The 18682-nt window shown below is 39.8% G+C and overlaps 1 protein-coding gene across 2 annotated transcripts in view; it reads left to right on the top strand.

Annotated features, from left to right (window-relative positions):
- Positions 1-18682, top strand: part of SPATA5 (spermatogenesis associated 5) — a 413699-nt gene that overhangs the window by 384934 nt on the left and 10083 nt on the right. The window contains exons 18-21 of one of the 2 annotated variants that reach the window (XR_007629553.1): positions 8056-8124; positions 9948-10173; positions 10957-11138; positions 15610-15983. The gene's annotated coding sequence lies outside the window, so the exon portion shown is untranslated. Of the gene's footprint in view, positions 1-8055; positions 8125-9947; positions 10174-10956; positions 11139-15609; positions 15984-18682 lie in introns of those variants that run through there. The other variant, XR_007629554.1, reaches the window with a different exon arrangement.

The following is an 18682-nucleotide window of genomic DNA, read 5'->3' as shown; positions in this document are numbered from 1 at the left end:
TAAGGATTTCAGAGTGTTTAGCATTTTAATGGTGTTTTTAGTATTGCCAGGGGGTGTCTGACTGGACCTTCCCTTGGAAATTTTTCTGGGACAACTCTCAAGGTCTCCCCTCACTCCCAAAGCGCTGCCATCTCTCTCTCTTTCTTGAGCTGTGTTGTCTGTACAGGGAAGCAGTTCAAAAGTAATTGACTGTTTGTGCTGCAGGAGGCTGATGGTCTAAAGTATAAGAAGGAAAAGGGGAACACCATAAAAATTTGTGCTTTTCAGCCATGAGAGTATTTTCCACATGAGAATATATGCCACTGGGTTTTTTGTTTGTTTATTTTTATCATCTTCACTTACAGGACACATGAACAGGTTTCCTTTACATAAAGGTGCAAATTCAAAAAGAAAAAAAGTTGAATTGCATATAAACTTTTAAGGAAAAAGATACCCTTTCATTTTTGCTATTTGATAAGAGAACCACGGAATGAGAGCAAAACACACAGAAAAAGGATGTATCAAATGGATGTTTGTAGTGTGTAATACATATTTTTTTTCTGGCTGCAGTCGAACCTGCAGTCACTCTCTATGCAGTGAACTAAAGCAAGAAACCTACGTGGTTCAGCCAGTTAAAAACACTAAAATGACTTTCTTCCCTCCTGCTCCTCCACGCTTTCTTCTTTGCAGATGGCAGAGGACAATACGCTGGGTCTGCAATAACACTGACTCAAAATTCCTTGCTAATTGTAAGATAACTTCCTAAAGATTGCAAGCAAAAGGAAGTCAGAGAACAAAGCAATGTCAAGTATGCACATGTCACAACACAATGTGCTGATTCCAAGCCTTTGGAAACATGCTGAAAGACATGTCTGGAAAAAAAAAAAAAAACCAACAGGGAAGTGCTTCCACACAGGCTTTCAGCATGAAAACAACAGCTGAATGTGTCTGTTCCCACCAGGAAAAAATACCCTGAAATAACAAAAGGTGCTGGAAAGCTAGAAATGAAATCATCAGATGGCGAGTACACCCTTCTGTCTGTTCCTAAAATTTACATAGACTGTACTCCCAGTGCATTGTAAACCAAGGGATCAATCTGGAGTAGTGTTTGACTGCAAGGTGCCAAGAAGACCAAGAAAAATGGAATGTATAAACAGGTCTCTCTTACAATGAAGGGCTAACAGAACAAAACAGAAGGAAAGCAAACAAAGGGCCACACTTTCAGATAATGTATCTGCAGGAATGCAAACTCTGTGCATTCCTGATCACTCCTGTAGGTACTGAAGGCACAAAAGACAGACCCTTGAGCAGAATGGCATACACAGCGTTTCTTTGTGAAACAGAGTCTGCACACATTCCCTTCATAACCACAGGCAAATCTTTGCATCATTGCTGTACTCTAAAGATGTAAGTGCTTTCAATTAGGTCTGTCACTGTTGGCTTGCTGAGTCCAATTTTCTGTCATCTTAAGAGCAAAGGGTTGAGCAAATTCCAGGGGAAAATTATGGGATCCAAGTGAAAGACAACATGCACAATGTAAATGAAACACTGAGTGCATCTGACTAAAGATGTTACAAAATATCACCTCCGAAAACAGAGGGAAGTCATACCTAAATGCAAATGAAGCAGCACTCAGGTATGAATAGCGATGTGACTAGGCATTTTTCTTTTAAAACTGTCAGAAGGAAATAAAATTAGCCCTAGTTTCTGCAGGCCTGAGACAAAAACTGAATTGCCTAACATTGCATATCAGCTCAGGAACAAAGCCTCCATCTCCAGTTTCTCAAGTGACTTTATAAAACTGTTCCTTTTTGTTAAGAGCCGAGCCCCAAAGAGCACTTAGGACAAGTGCACATGAGAGGCTTGTTTTGCATTTGATGCTTCTAGTTGTGCTCCCAGAGATACATGCCATAAAATGACCTCAGAGTTTGTTCATGTTTCCTGCAGTGGCCATAATATGCAAGAAAATGAAAACCCAATCTTACCTTAAGCATGTTGTTTAGGTACATTTAAGCAAAATGTTCCAGTGATTTGTTAAAACCTAGCATAAGTTTCTCTGCCAGAAATAGAAAAAGGGTTTCTGTGATTGCAAAGGCTGAATATGAAATAAGCTGAGAAACTATATCTTTCCCCTGGCTGCAAACTGTAGTATCTCTCTCAAACCAGTTTGTCTGTTAGATATTCCCTTGTCAGTGTACTTTTGGGGATTCAGGTCTTTCTTGCTGATTCTAATTTGGACTCCAACTGTATGAGGCACCATTTAAATTCGGTGTTCATCTGCCTTCCACAGATTTCCATCCATTTAATGGATTTCTTCTTCCCTCTTGGGCTAAACTGGTGGTATCTCTCTCTCAGTTTCAAAATAGCAAGTTCATGGAAAATATGGCTTCTTTAGAATTGACACTGGGTTTCTTTTATTTTTTGAGTAAACAAGAACCTGACCAAACTGAGCCTTCTGTTTTACACTCAGAAGAAACCCTCTGCCATAATAAATCATATTGCAGATGCCCGTTGAGGCTGAGACTATGCCTGACTGTAACCAAATGAGGGAGTGATACACTCTGTTACGGCTGTGCACAGCCACATAAAATTTGGGAACTGGCAGAAACACACAATAAGGCACATGAAACTGTTAGGCAGTGAAAGATAGATGGGGGATGCACCTTTAAAAGAGCTTTTGGTTTGTACTGTTGTAGGGCCTGCCAGAGGTTTTGAAATAGTGCAAAGGATGAGCTTCTTGTCCTGGGAACAATATTCTCACAAATTGCTTTTTCAGGACCAAGGGAATTGTATCTTTGATCGTAATTCCTTTCAGATCCCTGAATAAATGAATTGAGAACTAACTTTGGGTTAAAAAAAAAAAAAAGGAAAGGAAGAAAGAGAAAAAAAGAAAGGAAATACGAAGATTAAATCCAAGCACTCTTATACTGTCCAAAAGCACTGAAGAGATTGTAGCAGGTGGTCCCACCACCTGTGCTTGTCTACTTCCATTCCAAATAATCTCCTTATCAAATGCAGAGAGAAGCAGACACCCAGGAGGGTCCCACAGGAAGAGCAGTGGCTGAAAAACAGAGTGACTAACCAGAGAGAGAGGAACCTGCAGTGTGGAAGCCTGAAACAGAGTGGGAAACACCGGAGACAGATCCTTGTCCCATTTACTTGCATATGTACAGCAATGCTGCTGGCTCCAGCCCTTCACATTTACGTCGTGTCGGTAATGGGAGATAATAGATCCTGCAATTCAAAGCTATAAGCTACCACATTCTAATGGCTTGCAGAGAAAAAGGCCAATCAGACAATGCTTTTATAATAGCACCTATTTTCTTTATCCTTCCTCAATTGCTACAGGAAATGCTTTAATTTAATAGAGTAAGCGGATGCATTGAGTGAATTCCAAGTGGCACAGTAAGAACGTAATGATCCCTACCCTCGGCATTGCAGGGAGGACTGTGGTTTGGTTCTCGGTGGGCTGCACTTACAATGGCTTTTTATGACTGTCAGACTTTGACTAAAAGAAAACAAAGCACTGGCTGAGAAAGAAATGACAATTAAGACCATTCCTGTCATGTATGTGAATATTCCCTTTCACTCATTCTTTTCTGCGCATGAAACTCCTCAGGTAAATACAGCTAGAAGGGGAAAGGTGCCTCAAAGGAGCTCACTGCTGCCAGCGTGTATCCTCGCATCCAAGTGAGATCTTTTGAAGTGAAGGCATTCCTAAAGTCAAGGACTTCTGTGTCGAGCTGCCTGCTGGGCATGATGCACACCCTGGAGCTGATGGCTCTACCTTTTTCCGAGTTGCTCTCTCGTGGAGCAAAGTTCTTGCTCTTTGGGTGGCAGCCAGTTTCCTTCTCATCAGGTCTGCTCACAGTGGTGCAGCATCACACTGACATGGCTAAATGGCTTCTCAGCTGGTTCTGTGCTTGGTACCGCTTTGTCACCTTTCACTTTGCACCCAGAGATGGTTCCTGAGCTCTTTGTAAATTCTGCATCTGGGCCCAAAGGCTTCCTGAGCTTCCTGTCCACAACAAGCAGAGTGGAATACGTTGGAATACTTTGTGATAGCCGCTTATGAGGTGCAATCCTCAGCACTTTCCTTCCATCTGTTCCTTGTGGAGAGGACATTTTTCTGTCCTGTAGGGAGTAGTTTGGTAACAACCCTGACGCTGGATCTGCTGTTCTGGGAAGTCCAGTTGTTAGGTCTGGACTTTCCTTAAGTCTCTTCTCTGTTTTAGTAACACGAGAGGATATGGACAAAAGTGAGGCCTGTTGGAACTCATCAGAAAAGTTGACTGGCACCCTTGGTGAGGGAAACACACCCGAGGATCCACATTTTCCATAGTAATAATTATCCATAAAAATGAATACAGTGTTCTATAGGAGAGCTAACTTCAAAACATCCAGCCCAGCTTCTGCAATCTCTAGTGGTTTCCCCTGATGTAGCATTGCTTGATACTGTTTTTTTCAAAGAAGGGAACTTAAGATTTAACACTGCAGTTTTGAAATGAAATTTTGTGCACCTTGATAGCTTTTTGGCTCGTCCAATTTGAGCGACGGTTTTGAGATCCCTGAGTGGAATATTCTGAGGTAAAAGAATAGTACTGCAGTTTTCTTTCATGAATCAGAAATACTTCTTTCATTTCTTGCATGATGTTGTCAAGACAACAGTGTCCTAATTGCACCTGTACTGTTTGCCACACTGTTTTGGAGCACAAAAGACATTTTTTTGTTCATATGACTCTCAGAATACACAGGTTTTAAACCGAAAATGCCATATGAAAAGAAGGTCTAAGGTTCTAGAAGTGCAAAAGTCAGGTAAAGAAAAGTGATGGCTCTCTGCAACTAAGATGACTCAGAAATATATGACATTTTCTGTTATTCTGTAGGGCGATGACTTTATACCATCATATACTTACAAAGTGTGACAAATTTTATAGTAGCTTCATTAATCAACTTGGCACTTTTACAGTCTCAGCTTGCATTGCACTTAACATACTTTTTCAATATTTGAATTCCCTGACTAAATCCATAAAGCAAAGAAAGGAGAGATTAAAATAACAAGAACTACATTGACTTCAATTCAGCTCAAAGTTTATCCTGGATTCTGCTGTATACTTTTAGCAGAGAAGCAAAAAGTTTGCTCTCCCCTCTTGTGAAAGGATCGTGTCAGAACAGGACAGGCCCTGAGGGACTTGGTGTGAAGAAGAGGTGGTTGGATGGTGGCAATTCCTTCAGACCTTCTCCTTCCTAGAAGTGTACAGTCCTGCTTATTGGAAGGTTTTTGGTAGGAATATGTAAGGTTCCTGTCAATGTGAATCTGCCTTAGGAATTCTGAGCAGCCTCTTAAGACTGGTTAGGAAGAAACAGTTCATGTTGCTGTGAATCTAGTTTTAGGACTCTGATAACTGGAGCAATTAACAAAAGCAGCAAAATGCACGTGGTAAATTCAGATCTGGGATGTAATAATCTTTGTTTCAGTGTGGTCATTTTGGTACTGATCACAACACTGGCCAGTAAACAAGGGAAGAAGAACCAATTTTATATGAAATTTCCCTTGACTCCACTCCATAGCCATAGTGAAGAGCATCCTTCTACAGATGACTCCTGATTTTCTTCTTTCTTCAGCTCAGGTAAATGGAAAGCTGTTCTGGGGCAACAAAGGTTCAGTAATCAGGCTAGAATTTATTCCCACCTATATATAAAAGCTATCTGAAGATGTCACCTGACAGAAATTCTATTCTAAGGTTGCAAAGCCCAGAATTTAAATGTAAGGAAATGTTTTACTCACAGCTGCCAGCAGAACCTTAATTCAGATGCCCTTTGTGTTAAGATATAGTCTTTAATTGCATAATCACGTACTATTTTTTCCAAAGGACCTCTGTCTCACTCGGGGCACAGGACCTACAAGAGGGCCAAGTAGAGGTTATAAAGGCACACATAAATCTGCCACTTCCTAATTTAGCTGCCCTTGACTTTGCAACCTACGTAATTTTGCTTTCAGAGAGATACATATTATTTTTTTTTTCCCATACCATGATAGAGGAGCTTTTCCTAAATGGTTTCTTTTGGTGGGAAGTGGTTGGATGTCAGCTTGAGAAGGCTGCTAAAAGAGACGTAGTTAAGAAATGGATAATCCAGTAAACACAGCCTCCATGCATTTTAAACATGCACAGGCTAACACTTCATTTGCTCTCAGTTTGGAGTGTCACACGGTGTTTCAAGTGCTAAAAGATTTACTATGGTTTATGACTCAAATATTTCTAACTCAATTTGTCGTTTAGCACCAAACTCCCCTGTCCTGCTGCACACTCAAAGGCTAAAGGGCATCGAGGCATTCTCGTGCTCAACTGCCCATGGATTGGAATAGCTCTCATGACCTTTCTATTGCTCTTGGCATCTTTTATGAAATTAATTATTAAAATGCAAGGCCTCGGGTCTATCTGTTTTCAGTGCAAAACCAGATTCCCTCAGTCACCTAATGATTTTTATATACTTAACAGTTTCTGCTTGACAAGAATGATACTGTCCTTCAGTATAATTTTGCTTTTTTAATCCACCTTATTACCAGTTTGCTCTTTTGCAAAGCACTACTAACTGAATGCATTTCCATTAAATTTCAAAGTACATCTCGGTCTTTATGACTGGATGTTCCATATAAAACATGCAAGTTCTGGCAGGTATGACCTCGGGTGCAAACATAACTTTATTTGCTAAGAATAAGCTGTTTAGCTCTGCGGCTTCACTTATGGTTCCATAATTAAAGTGCTTGGACACTATTACAACAAGTGGACTGAAGCTACAGGTATAATGAGCAGTAAACAGAAATACAGATAAGAGGAATGAGGTTTGAGGAGCAGGTTGTCATATCTAATTCTCCTAACCTCATAAATGGAAAATACCCAACCTGTTTGCATTAATACTTAGATCATTGCATTAATACTTAGAACAACACTTATGAGAAAGAGCCCTTCAGCCCAAGAGGACTGTGTTTATTAAGTGGCCAAATCAGTGGGTTTGTAATCTGTAAAAATAATTTGCTACGGTGTGCTGGAACAATAATTGTTGAATTGCAAATGCATTTTAAGGCATTTTAGTGGCAGCTCCACAGCTGATCCTACAAACAGAGATTATTATGAATCTGGGTTTTCATGCCTTCAGCAAATGCAGGTTTTGAGTAAGAATTCAGCTGTGGAACACAGAAAACCTTCCATACAGATACGTGCCTGAGCTGTATAATAGATGAGCAATCTGAAGCAGCAGTGAAAGAATCCATTTTTCTCTTTCCAATTTTTCCCCATCTGGGTTTACTAGATTACCCAACAAATATGAGCTAATATTTTAGTTTTCAGAGAGTTCTCCTCATGTTTGGAGGAACTGAGGATTTCATAACAATTTTATGAGATGAGTTTAGAGCTGCTTTTTGGAAATGTGTTTTTAAACAGAGGATGTGTTTTATCTTTCTTTAGAACATATTTTCTTGATTTAGCTGGCATAGGTTCATATTTTTTTGAATAATTTAAGCAGTCTGGATCCAGGGCCCAAATTGTGTTGACCTTCAATATAATCCTGGTGAAGCGAATGTTGAAATAGCAAAGGGAAGTTCAGTTTTGTGTTGAAGACCAGGGTCAGTGAGAAATATTTCAGCTGTTATGCTATCCTGATTTAGAAGGCAAATGAAAGGCTTCTGTGCATCGTATTGACGTGATGTGACTGAGTGAGTGCAGATGCATCATGGTCTGAAGTCTGCTAAACTTGTGTTTGGAGGGGTGTGAATATATAAGAGAGAGTCTGTTCCTAGGAGAAACCAACCGCTGGTTCTGGAAAGATCCCAGCAAATCACAGTAAAGTTATGCAACTAATCTTTATTGGTAGGATGTGGTACAAAATAAGATGATTTATGATTTTACTTGGAGTCTGAGCATGACAGACTCTAGCGGTTATCACCAGTGTCAGGTCAGGAGCAGGGCCCAGGAGCTTCCCTAAAGGCTCAGGAAAAAGTGTTACGTGCATAAAACTTGTGGCCCATTGTGGGAGAAGCATTTTATATTATGTTGAATATTTGAATTTTTTTTTTAGGTTGCTCCTTGTGCAGTGGACACAACAGAGAAGCACCTGACCAAGCCCAGGCCTAACAGAATGACTACAGTAAGTGAAAATATATAATATATTATGCTCCTGCAGGACTGGAGATCATTTCAAGAAAACTGGGTTCTGAGGGAAAGTAGAATCTCAAATCTATTACTACTGGTCAGACCCCAAGAAATAAAACTTCCAGTCCACAGGGGCAAAAGATCACACAATACAACTGTGCTTCAGATAACCATACCCTGCCTAGGTGGTATTTCTACATGGTCCAGACATTAACCCAGGCACAGACCCTTGGAACCCACAATAATGGATCTGTTTTTGGGGTAGTTAGTGTCACTCAGATTAAGTATTTTGTATGTAAAATCTGTAGCAGAGCTGTTTTTTTTTTAATTGGGGTGGAGTAGGAGGGGAAGGTGGCATGCTCCCTGAAATTTGTTATTGGAAATTATTTCTAGTATTTGAAAAATTATTTGAATAATATTTAGATAGTATTAGTCACCCATTTCCATCAGCTATTGAAAAAGACTCAGCAAAAAGAATGTTTCATTTTTCAAGCTTGTGTCCTGCTTGAAATTAAAAATTGGATGTAGAGAAACCTTGAGTTTTTAAAAGCAATATAAAAACAATGGAGTCCTCCTGAAAAAAAAAAAAAAAAAAAAGAATGGAATTTGTTCAGTTCCTTTAGAAACCCAGCCTCTGCCTTCAGAGCTTTCTCAACAGTCTATATTTTTCCCAATCACTAGCAAAACAAGGGTAAAGCCTTTCCCAAGGGAAATCTGCTTAAGCCTGTTGCAACGTCCGTGAGGAGTATGGGTGCTGGTGGAGAGTGATACAGGGAGGAACTGTGCTGTCAACAACAGGAAGCTGGTGAAAAACGAGCGGTGCCCCTGGGGAGCTGAATGCAGAGCAGATGGCTCTAATTGTGAGTCACACTGTGACAACCGACAAGAGAAATTCTGCACTCTTGACACTTTAAAGATACCAAAAATACCAGAGAGCGCATTCCATGGCTTCTTGAAGACTTCCATATCGAGGTAGCTGGGGGGGGAGAGCTCCAACTCCTCCTGTTTCCATCACTGAACAGCCCATAAAATTTGCTGTTGATAAGCTTCCAAGCAGCCAAGCATTCTAATACTTAGATAAGTCACTAATGTTAATAAAACCACTGAAGAAATAAGAAGGAAGAGGTGCAAAGGGGATTCATGTGCAGGGCAGCACCAGTTGCTTTAGATACTGATCCTTTCAATTAGGGGTGGTTCTGGATAAGAAAGGGGAAAGTAACATCCTTGTTTATAAGCGCTGTTAGATTTTGAAATATCTCTGGGGTTTTTTTCCTTTTTTTTTTTTTTCCATCTGGAATGACTGCAAGCATTTCTTGATGTATTTCAATTATTGCCCGGATACAGGGTTGCAGATTTATATTGTGCTTCTTCAGTGGAGTTACAAAAAGTCAAGACCAGAAACCATTCATAGCCGGTTGCCAATTTTTTATTTTGGGAAGAATGCCTGGCTTGGGTGGGTCTGCCGATGTCAACAGAGCTACCCCAGAAATATGTTTTATTTGCAGTATTTTCTTGCTTGATGCAACTGCTTTACTACCAGTAGTTTAGTACCAGATTGTCCCCTGAGCGTGGCCTGCTTGTTTTGTGTGCACCCTAATAACATCAATCAGCTCCTTTACTTGGAACTCTGTGACCACTGAGATCTGGCTGAGGCATTATTGTTGTTTTTCTTCTCGTCCCATGCAAATATGTTCCCTGGATATTTGGGGAGGTGTGTGTGTGTGTGTGAATTTCATAGTGTTAGAAATATTTTTGGGAGTGTCTTGTTCTGACTGGATTCAGATATCTGATATTTTGGCATTCTCTACTGTTTTTCAGATTGTTGATACTTGTGAAAGCTGCTAACAATGGAGAAGTGCATCTGGTCACTTGGGAAGGCACAGCACTGCTCAACTTTTCCTCCTGCAGCTGTCAGGCTGCAGCTCAGGGGTGCAGTTTCAAAGCTGCTGGTGGATGAGTGCTCATGCAGTGAGGTGGTGGGTTTGCTCAGGGAGGTCACACAGTGCAGCACTTCTCAGCTCTTTTCAATATTTCTGAGTTGGAAGTACCTTTTATAACTTTTATTGTTATTTTGTTTTATGTTACACCATTTAAGTGTCTCTGTAACTCGCAGTACCTGTGGTAGTCGTGTCATGTCTCCTTGCATTGTCTGTAAATCCCACCAAGTAACCTTCCCCTCAGTTCTGCTTGCATTACACTCCTGAGGTTACACCAAAGGGTACTTCTTTGCTCCATTTCTCTCATGTCACTAGCTCAGCTTGAGAGGAGAATAAATTAAATCCTTGGCCATTTCAGAACAAGACTTTGTAACTGCTATGCCAGACTGACACTTGACCTATTTGCTATCAGATATTTTATTAAAGTTCCGCTGTTGCTGCCATTTTTAAGATTAAGTTAACTCTGTGAAAAGCCCTGGATTTACACTAATTGGAATTAATCTACTGAATTTTCACACTTTAGAATTTTTAAGTGATATAACACCCGTATGCACTGGGTTGCATTTTGTAGAATCATGAACCTTTTCTGTACCCAACTCACAAAGATCTGTGCAGATACACACATATGAGTTACTAAGACATGCAAAGCCCTGCCATCGTTTTGTGGTATCACCACCACCATCAAAACCTACTGCAATGCAAAGCCAAGGAGAAGGACTCAAGAAGCCCCCTACTTTCATGTTTGGTGTGAATTTCAAAGTTTGTCTCTTGTGGTGCTACTTTTTACTTCTGGTAATAGTAGAGAAGAAGAGGAATAAGCACCACGTGATCTTCTTTTCTTGAATCCTTGGCAGGGATTTTGAGACCACAACTCTTCTCTCCTTTTAAAGGCTTTCCCTTGGAGAAGTTGTATGACACGGTGGAATGTCTTTCTTCTTTATATCTGTGTTGGCTAAAGGAAGACAGAGGAGCTTGAAAAGGCTCGCCCTCCTCAAGGAACGCTATCTGATTTGTAAGCATTCCTAGAGGTTAAGGCTGGTGACTATCAAGAAAGCAAATACTTCACGCAAGGGTAAGTCCTCTAATTGTGTTTGTGTTGAATAGCTGCCAGATCCCCATGTCAGGATGTCTGCAGTCACGGCTCTGATCTCACCATTCCTTCCTCAGCTGTTGCACAATTGTGTTGCATGTTTGTGGTAGGGGAGAAAGTTGGAGAGCTGGGCTATGAAACCATCTCAGGGAAGGAAGCCATGTTTTATTTTGGTTGCTTGGTTTGGATAAAAGCCTGTAGGAGATTGAATAACATAAAAAAACCCATAATGTGGCCCATTCATGGAAAACAAACCTGGTCTTCTCTACAGATATGTGAAATATGAGACTTCAATAGCCAGGTTGGAAAAGGAAATGTTTGTTTGCTGTTGTAGTAGAAATCCTAATGAACATATGTGATAAGACATTACTTGTTCTACCTGGACTCTCACCTGTAGTTGCAAGGTCTGTTGGGCTCAGGCTTGTAGATGTAATGAGGGAACTTTTGGAAAAATAGTTGAAAATCTGCTTCTCTGAATGCTCACTTCAAGGATCTGTTGTGGCAGAGAAGTGAGACAGAACAATGCCAAATAACAGGCTGTGAAAGAGGGAAGAAACCCAAAGGTACTGCAGGCAACAAGCTTAGCAGTGGAGAGAGAAGGAAAGAACATCATAATTCCTTCCAGCCACAGGAGAAGAGCTTGGGGGACTCTCAGAACAAGCAGGGATTGAAAGCCACTCGGGTTACACAAGTGCTCAATCCTGAAGGAAGACAGCAGTTGCCTTAGCCACGGAAATATTGAGTAAAAGTAATATCCTGATCAGTCTCAGTACCATAAATCTTTCTTAGATGATAAAGTTGTGCATTACTCCAGCTTGGTTAGAACAAAGCAAATGTCACAGAGGTCTAATTTTAATATTGAAAAATAGTAAGAGGTTGGGTTAATCTTTGACCATCATGTCGTCTCACATAATAAAATCTGGGGAGCTGTTAGCGGTGCTCCAGGAGGATGTCAGTTCCACTTCCTAAACCAGGAAGGGGAGAATTATCCAGAGCAATAAAGAGCTTGTACAAATAATTCTAGGGAAATCAGAAGTTAATCAGAATACCAGCTCATTATAATCAGTGTGAATAGCTCCCTGCCAACTGCTCCATTACCTGAAACAGGGGTCAACTGATAAATATCAGCCAGTCCTCTCATTAAAAAAAACCCAACTAACAAACCCCCTTCATCTCCGAATCTCAAATTCCATCATTCCCGATAAGCAGTAACCAGTTCCTCATCTCTCATTTGCAGTTCATATCCTGAGCTACACAGATTTGCTGTTAGAGATAAGGATATGAAAAAGCAAAGTGATATTAATACACATGTTGCAACCTGTGAGCCTCTCCGAGGCTGCCGTGCCTGGCGTTGGGAACAGAGGTGGTCAGTGAGTCTGCACAGGGACTCGGGATCTGGCCATGTGCTGTTTGTTTAACGTTAGCCTGAATGTTCAGGGAAAACATCTGAATGGAGAAACAGATGATTGACCAAAGAGGGAGAAACAAAGGAAGAACGGGAGTGAGAAGGACCCACTGTGTGTCCAGGGGCTGCTTCTGGAGCGGGCAGGGAATGTCTGTCAGCTGAAGGGGTAAGAAGGAGAGGGAGCTGTAACCCCAGGCTTATGAAGGATGTCCCCCAACTGCCATCAAACCCCGTGAATTACCTTTGGATTCTCATCCCATGCTCACCACTGGGGTGTACTTGTCATAGTTGCAGCCAAGGCAGTATTTTCTACCTTTCTCTTTTACCCTGGGTGAGATTTTGCTGTCCTAAAACCCGGGTAACACCGATCAATAGTGGCACTCAGCAAAAGATGGTTCCTGAATCAGTATTCTGGGGCTTGAGTCAAACGTTCCTCTTCAGCCATTTGTGCAGTGTTTTTCTAAACTTTTGTGAAGGCACAGAAATTGCCTTTTTTTTCTTGCTTTTCTTGGTAACTGAGAGAAATAAGGGATGAGTCAGCTGCACCATAATGCAGAATTCTTCTCTACAACAGGTTAGAGGCTTCCCAGAGAAAATCATTCTTTTCTGTTCTACCGACTTTGTTTCTTCATGTGTTTCAGATTTACAGATAAACCAGGCAAAACTAATCAAAAGCAAAACAGAACACAACCAATACAAAATCCTCCAACATACTTTTAAAGGTCACTGATGTAACTAATATTTAGTTTTAATATTTTTTTTAATTTCACTGTGTGGTGAATAAGCAGAGGTTATTTCCTCAAACAAACCCAAGTTTTCTTAGCTTGTTTTCTTGACTTCAGATTTAGCTGAAGTCAAATATTATGACCTATAATAATCTGAGAACAATATGTCTTTTTTTTTACACTCAAATTGCTATTCACTGTCACTTTGCCTGTTAAGGGAAAAAATAAAGCCTGTTTCAGTGAGCTACAGGTAAATTAAATTTAATTCTATGACTGAGGGCAGAGGTCTTGGAGACAAGCTGCCTGCAGGAGGTTAAATATGCTTATATTTATGGGAAGTCTATGCTCAAGTTAGAAATAAGTCAAAATGATTTCAGTGAAATGGTTTTGCCGTTTTTGCCAAAGTGAAAAATAAATAAAAGCCTATAAAATGGATTCATTTAGATGATTATTTGTGGAAAATAGATTATGTTTCTCTGTGAGCTGTCATTCATTTGCTTCTCCAAGGACATTCTCTCCTTCCATTATTTACTTTTAATTTCAAAGGGGGAAACAATGGGATGAGGGGTTTTGGATTATTGTTTCACTTGAAATGCCTGGACAGTAAAGAAATAAAATATTCTATGCATCCTTTAAAAGCCAGACACCTGGTATTGAAGGGGAAATAATTTCCCCCCACTCCTGATCCCACCCTAAAAAAAAGAAGAGAAAGAAAAAGAAAACAGGTGCAGTTAATGGGCCAAACTAAAGTATTACAGGAGATTTCTGAAGCCACAGATGAATTTAGCTGCACCACTTCCGAGGAATATAAATAAGTGTTGTTTACTTTGGTTTTCTGAAGTTTGAAATTATCCTCTCCAATGCAGGCTTTTGGGGGAAGTCCACTTGAAATAACTGTAGACATTTTGAAATTAACATGTCACTGCCACTTCATATGACAAGGGTAAACGCCACTCACTCATACACAGATTTTCCACAGACTACCAGAATACCAGAGAATAGTACCAAGCATTGCCAGTGAAAAGCAGGAACAGCCTTGCCTTACATCTCCACTTGTTATTTCGCTAAGTTTTCCAAATTGTCTTTGAGTGGGGAAAAAGGTCTGGGCATTTGGCCCAGGTAGGCAACATTATCTCTTTTTTTTTAACTCTGCTTTTAACAGAACCTTTCCTCCTACCTGCACGTCCTGTTGCATTTGTTTATCTAAAATTGTTCTGTAAAATAATGAGTTTATAAAAATATAACACTGTGTCTTGATTCTATGAAATTAATACATTATTAGGTAAAAAGTCTTTCAATCCCATATGCCACTAATCCAACTAGGTACATACACTGAGGTACCTATGTTGAATCTATTTGGAATTTCACAAAAATTAGACAAGGTTGTGCAATTAAATCACAATATGCCCTATTAATGGATAACTCTTGCTCATCTCTGGGCCTAAATCACACGTTGTGCTGATCAAAACACACACCAAATGAATGTAGACACATTATATCTGTGATCTTATTCTAGAACCTTATTTTTTTGTAATGTCCACCATTTTGTAAGGCTACTGGGGGAAGACAGTGGAAATTGTTTATTGAAGTGATTATGGCTTATCCTAATTTCCATAAGGAAGATTTTTTCCCTCATGCATTCTAACTTTAGTAGACCACCATCTTCCTTTATATTCAGTATTTAAAAATTCTTTTGACAAAGTGCCTATGTAGTGAGAAATGCAAACTGCCTTTATTGAACTGTTTTGTTCTTGTTTTTATTTTTCATTAAATACCTCTCATGGTTTTTAGCTTACAATGACAGACTGCAGGTAAATTCAAAGGAAGAACCATGTTATTTTTTTTTATTCCAATGACTCACTCCAGTAAGGAACAAATTCTGTTAAGTTGTTGCTTCTAAGATAATATCATACACTTAGTTCCAGCATAAGAATAGTTTTTAATTTGAAGTCATAGGAAAACCGAATGATTGAAAATAACCTGTAAGTGATTGAGTGAGCTACATGCAGAATCATTCTCAGGTCTGGATTCATCTGTCTGTCTTTTCTACAGATTGGGGGATTTTTTTTTTTTTTTTTTTTTTTTTTTTTTTTTTTTAAAAGGCAGTTCTTAATGCTTGAACAAATCCCTTTTTCTTCCCTTCGGTAATGTGGTTAACTGTCTGGAATGTGAGCCACTGGAAATTCTTCCCCACAGAAGAATCTCCATTAAGCTTTCAAACAGAGTTACTTCATCCCCACAGCTGCATGGATAGAAGGCTTTCTAGTGCCTAAATACTTACTGTATATGTCATCCTTAAATTTAATTATTTTTTTTTCCCCAGCCAGAGCTTTAGGAGCAGGTGCTAGCCTTTTGCTTCCTTTCTGCTTCCTCTGTGGGGAACGGGCTGGAAAGAGCCAACTAATTAGAAAATTCTACAGGGAAATTAATTCTGCAAACAGCTGAGGAATGGCATTTCAGCATAATGCTCACTTTGTCTGTCAGCAGAGCACTGGTTGGCTTCACAAGTGGCAGCTCTCCCAGATGTTACACATGTTGTGATGAGACCAGAACTGCATCATATGTTGCCCGTTTACTAAGAGACGTGGTGCTCTGGAAGAGTAAATACACTAAAACCAACCTCTGGGACATGCTATGTTGCTGTCACAAGGCAGCTGCATGGTTTTTTTACGTAGTTTTTTTTTTTTTTGAAGTGTAGCAATGAACCAAATCGTTTTTAGTGAGCTTAGTTCCGAATGTTGCCTTCGCTTTCATGTAGGGCTGAGGTGTGGGGGAGGAGGGTGAGAGGAGACACGCTGAACTGCTCGGTGTGAAGGGCTGTCCATTGTACACTTGGAAAAACATGTGCAGATCTCTTAACATGCCTGAGCAAAGCCCTCATTTAACCAGTTGGCTGGTCACGTGTATGTGAGAATAGTGAGGTCTGCATCCACAGGCTGCCCTGTTCGGAGACACTGGCAACTGGAAAATGCAGAGATGGGCTCAGAAGGAGCCTGTTGTGAGATGTTTATGGAAACAGCACTTAGTGAAGATGGTGACAGACTGCTCATTTCTCAGAGATTTCACCAGTACCAGTTTTACCATCTCAGTACTTTTTACTTGTGGACTAAAACCTGTTCAGCCACTTACATTACTTTCAGTGATGTGCCAGGTTCTCAGCTCACTTCTTACCACAGACCTTTGTGACCTGCAAGCCAAGAACAGCATAAAACCCCCAGTCCTCCTCCCAGCCACATTACTTAGCTGTTCTTCCATGGCCCCCAAATTTTCCTTGAGCTATTCATAACACGAGGTAACCCTCAGCTGCAGGTTTCTCCTGCACATTGCTCCCAGATTGGTTTGGCATCCCTTGCTTCTGTCCTGCCAGGAGATGGCCCTGGGCTTCATTTTAGTGTTCAGGTATGCACAAGTGGTCCTCAGACTCCAGATGTCTGAGAATTGGCCCTGGGTTTAACATAGGAAGAGAGACTTGCAAGTACCCATTGAGTAATATAGAGCTGCTTTTCTTATCTCTTTGGTCCTAACATGGTGTTGAAGTTTGCAGTGCTCTGAATACCTCTTTGTGTGGCAGCTGGTTAATTTTTCAGATGTCTCACTCTCCCTCAGTGGGTCTTGTATTCTTGAGCTCTCTTTTGCACTCTCTATCTCTGTCATTAGTATCTGAATGCTTTTTCTTCCTGTGTCTACTCAGAATTCATTTGTCATACCTAAGAATATATAAAAAAGAACATTCATGCAAGTCCCATGGAGATACGTAGTTTTTCTGTAGGTGAAGGTTTTCTGATGCATTTTCCTTTTTCTCATATTTGCTTGACTGTAACTGGACTCAGTTTTTGCTTTTTTTTCTTCCTCCCCCCTACCCTTTTCATTACCCTGTACTTCACAAATGCAATAATATTCTATATTCTGTTTCACTCAAAAATCTCATTGCTCCTTATTTTTTTATCTGTTCTCTCCAGCATAACTACATTGCTTAATGTATTCCACAGTATTGGGCTCAAGGACTGTTTTTGATGGTGAACTATCCATATCCTATTACCAGTGCACTGTTAACAAGCAGATGTTGTTTAAGAATTAGTTGGTTATGAGCTTTATTTAAATTAAAAAATTGACATTTTTGCTATGCTCATATTGACGTGTGATCATCTTCCAGCATTAAACATTAACTAAAGGGCTTTGATTTTGAACAAGTCATTTTCAGAGATGAAGACCATGCTTTCAGAAGAAAATAATTGCATTCCATTCTCTGCCTTTCATAAAAATCAAGCCAGTTTCTATACTTTCTAAATTTACCTTACCTGATAGTAACTAGTTTTCCTAATGAGATATAATTGCTTAAGAAACCACTGAAATTAAATCCCAGCTAAATATTAACACCTTCCCCCTATCTAATTCATAACTTAAAAAAATTCTGTACATGTTTTTTAATTAATATTCTATAGCTCCATACATTAACAAATTGGAATGACTAAGAAGCATCTCTCTCCAAAAGAGAGGGGCATGGACTCTTGAATGTAAGCAACTTGATTCTAAAGTCTGTTTGAGTTAAAGAGGTCCTAATGTCGCATATAGAAGATTTATTGTGCAGTCACATACTCTGAATTAATTGACTTTTTAATTTTCGTGTCCTAAATGCATCGCTGCTTGGCAGTATTCCAGAGTGCATTGTGATATAACCGATGCATTTATTATGGAAGTTTGTCAAGTGGTCTGTGCTTAACATGAAGACCTGTTTGCATTTAAAACAAGGACACAATTGAATTATTAACTATCATTATCACATATTCTTCCCAGAATTACATTTTTTGTTATGGAGTGCTTAATAGTTGCAAGAAATTTTCAGCTGGAGTTTTTAAAGGGGTTGTCAAATAGGAAAGAAAATGGAAAATAGGAAATAAAATGTGCTATTTATTGCAGGTGAATGTCTAGCTTTATATACTACCTAGATAAAAGTCCTTAGTGATTTAATTTTCTGTATATTGTCATCCAGATGTTTAAAACACTGACCCAGCTGATATGGAAATGTCATTTTTTCCAACTTAAGATAATGAATCATAAAAAAAAAGAAATCATAAAATATCTCCACATTAAATCCGTGGATATTCGCTAGGATGATTTGCACTAAATGGACTTTTTACGTGGGCTAAGTTTCTTTTCCATAGTTCTACAGAGTCAGGAGTGTATCCAAACGTGTTTGGGAGCCAAAAAGTGTAAGTGAAGGAGAAAGACACATCTGTGTGTGGAAATTGTTGAATAATTGCACTGTTTGTTTAATGATATAACTGTTGAATCCCATGAGTGCTCCTGGAGAGAACAACAGTTAGAGCAGCGTGGACAAGGATGTGTTTGTGTGGTGTGATGTGTGAAGATCCTTGGTTTTGGGGCATGGGTGTGTG

Source organism: Myiozetetes cayanensis, unplaced genomic scaffold (assembly GCF_022539395.1).
Source record: "Myiozetetes cayanensis isolate MyiCay16 unplaced genomic scaffold, myiCay2020 scf24, whole genome shotgun sequence".
In the NCBI taxonomy this organism is placed as follows: Eukaryota; Metazoa; Chordata; class Aves; order Passeriformes; family Tyrannidae; genus Myiozetetes; species Myiozetetes cayanensis.
This window is presented reverse-complemented; position numbering and strand designations above follow the sequence as displayed.